This window comes from Neltuma alba, unplaced genomic scaffold (genome assembly GCF_004799145.2).
Source record: "Neltuma alba isolate B1F8T4 unplaced genomic scaffold, ASM479914v2 tig00011861_pilon, whole genome shotgun sequence".
NCBI classification, from domain to species: Eukaryota; Viridiplantae; Streptophyta; class Magnoliopsida; order Fabales; family Fabaceae; genus Neltuma; species Neltuma alba.
Genome location: NW_021636465.1, coordinates 33,581 through 37,184, shown reverse-complemented (window position 1 = coordinate 37,184; position 3,604 = coordinate 33,581).

The following is a 3,604-nucleotide window of genomic DNA, read 5'->3' as shown; positions in this document are numbered from 1 at the left end:
CTAGATTCGGTGGTGGCTATTAAAGAATGGCTTTTGTCAAATTTTGAAATGAAAGACATGGGTGAAGCAGAGTATATACTTGGAGTTAAGATCCAAAGAAATCGTTCAAAACGAATCCTCTCTCTTTCACAAGAGAATTATATCAACAAGATTCTTGAGCGATTTAACATGAAAGACTGCAATCCCATGAGTACACCCGTTGCCACTGGAGTGGCTTTGAGTTCTGACATGTGTCCCAAAACCGAATCTGATAAGAAGAAGATGGAAAGAGTTCCATATGCCAGTGCTGTTGGTAGTCTGATGTACGCAATGATGTGTACAAGACCAACATCTGTTATGTAGTGGGACTGGTGAGCAGATTCTAGTCTAACCCCAGTGAAAAGCATTGGAAAGCAGTGAAGAAGATCTTGAGATACTTAAAGGGCACTTCCAATTATGCACTGTGCTACAAAGGAGGTGACCTGCGTCTTATTGGGTACTCCGATGCTGATGTAGGCAGAGATGAAGAAGAACGAAGGTCAACTTCAGGTTATACCTTCTTACTCAACAATGGTGCCATATGTTGGAGTAGCAAGAAGCAAACGTGTATTGCCTTACATTCAATGGAAGCTGAGTTTGTGGCATGCACTGCAGCAGTGCAAGAGGCTTTATGGCTGAAGAGATTTATAGAACGCCTTGGATTTGGAAATGAGAGTACCAATCCGGTGATGGTATACTGTGACAATACTGCAGCCATAGCTTATACTAAAGATCCTAAGTATCACACAAAACCAAGCATATTGACATCAAGTATAATTTTGTTAGAGATTACATAGCACAAAAGATTGTTACTGTACAATACATTTCAACCAAATGTATGGTAGCAGATCCTCTGACAAAGCCAATAGGCGAAAAAGTTTTTAAAGAACATGTACAAGCCCTTGGCATACGTAAAGTGTAATATGAATGCTTCATTAATGAAATTGTATTTCGTTATCACTTTATGTGTCTGTCCGAAAGTATACAATGTCTAGTATGTTATACAGGTTAAAAAGGTTTGCTTTCTCACACGGGTAATCGCCTTTGACACTCAGGTGGAGTGAACAAAGATAAGACATTTGTGTTCACCAGTAAAGCAGCAATGAATGCTGATATGGTAGAGAAGAAACACAAACTTTATGTCGCCTTGACTAAAGTGTAGCAAGTCAATATGAGATCCACGTTGATAAAGCTAGATCGAAGTTTGGAATCCCACTTCCATAATACCCGTAGCCAGACAACAAACTCTTCAACGTCGACGTCATAACAATGAGCAGAGTTGAAGAATTTGGGTTTAGATACTGAGTGTGTCTGGACCTAAGTCTGTACGGTGTTAATAATAAATCTAAATTGACATACGCTCTTATAGTAAAAGAGTAACACCGTAGCATGTGTTTTCATACCACATGTGCTGAGAGAACCGCAAAAGGGAAGCAAGTGAAAGATCCCTGCTTCATTGCTATGTGAGTCCCAGGGAGGAATTATCCTCCTATTGGTGTCCTTTGACTTTGACAATATCATGAAGATATGTTTCAGTGACTGCTACTTTGGCATATGTCCTATGGTCATGATTGATGCGATCTAAGGTAGTATGCTAGGAAAGCGACTGATTCATTTCAAAGTGATATTTGGGCGAAAGGAAGATTGACTGTGATATACACACCTATGCTAGTGTCTGTGACATGTCCCTTATGACATTTTGTGGTTATAAGTGTGGATACTAGACATCAGAGAAAGGTAATCTGAGTCAACTATTGACTCGAGAGGGATTAGATTTACCATGAAAAAGTGTATATAAGTAAATCTAGGACATCTGAGGCATAATTTTAAAATTCAAGCTACATAAAGGAGAGGGTGACTTGTGCTGATCCTTTAAAAGGGATTTCTAGTACAGGGACCCAAGCGAAGACGTCATGCCCACGCGGTCACGGCAAAGCACTAAGTATGAAATTGAGGGAAGGTAAAGAGACTAGACCCGCGACATCTAATCCACCAAGTGTGAGTGGGAGATGTAAGAAAATGGGCCAGTCCACCCTTGGTGGATTGGACCCAAGCCCAGTATCATTTGGGGTCCTGGTGTAAATCACAAAACATGTGGGTCCTTAACTGCAATTTTAGCCTTTTTATATGATTGGCAAAAACGGAGGGAACAGTTACGGAGGAGGCAGTTTTTCTCTTTTTTGAACATTTGGAACGTGTAGTTAAGTGGGAACTGAATGATCAGTTGGATGCACGACTACAGTTTCTTTTTCTCTCCAAACTCCTTCCTCTGTTCTCTCTTCTTCACCTTCTCCCAGTGTATTTGCTGTGTCTCCCAGATCTGACTCCGTCACCGTGATCGGACCTCCGCGTGGCAACCTGACTTCATAGCAGACTTCAGGTATGTCCAAAAACCTTCATGTACACAAGGAGATACGAATTTCTAAAGTTGAGCCACAAAATCTGGAGGTTTCAGATTTTTGAAATGAATAGTAATATCTATTGATTTAACTGTACGAATTGGGCAAGGATAAGTCCAATTGGATATTTTTTCCTTAAAGAGAATTGAAATAGCTTTCAGTAGAATTTTAGATCACCTCAATACAATTTAAATGGAATTAGTTATGAATTTTTGAAGTTGACCCTGTAATCTGGAAATTTAACAGTGAATAGTAACCCGAGTAGTTATGTTGAAATTTTAAATCCACGGGCTTATGTCATGATCTCCTTAAACCACAATGCTTACGAATGCATGCTCTGAGGGGTTAAAGGCAGGACGTTTAACAACATGAATATAGAGTCCTCTGGTATGGAAAGGAAGCTACAATTGCAAGAGTTGGAGGAGATTAGACTTGAAGCTTATGAGAACTCCAGACTCTTCAAAGAAAAGACCAAATTTGTGCATGATCGGGGTATCTTGAGAAAGGACTTCAAGGAAGGTGATAGAGTGCTGTTGTACAAGGTTTGGTTCACTTTCAAGCAAGAAAAATTCAACACCAGATGGGATAGGCCATACACAGTTACTAAAGCGCACCGTTTCGGTATGGTGGAGCTGCTACATGAGGAGACTGGGGCCAGATTCAAAGTTAATGGCCATCTACTAAAGCTCTACCATGAAAATCAAAAGCCTCCTTAACTCCCTAGTCATTTCTTTCCTTCACTCATTTACATGCTTTTGCTTAATTATTGATCTTGCTATGTTTTGTGCATTGTATGTTGAATGAGTGTGGGGTGGAAACCATTTCAGTAGTATAGTAATGTAGTTGTTGTTTGAATTCAATAAGGCCCCCTGCAAGTTCTGATCTCTATCCTATCTCATTTTGTGCTTGCTGGTAATGTGGTGATTGTAATGCATTATATGAGTCAAATTGATTGAGAAAGCTTGTTTGTGGTATGCTGCTTAATCATGGACTTATTGAGCACCTTTTGATCTCTTTTGATGCACTTTAAAGTTTTTAAAGTATCCAGCTACGTCTATTGTTTGTGTGTTGTGTTTCTCTATTGTTTGGGTGTTTCTGTGTTGTTCTGTGCGTCTCTATGACACTTCACCCCGGCAAACCTAAGCCTTCGCTGCGGTGAAGTGGTCCTTGTTTGTTAGGATGCTCTC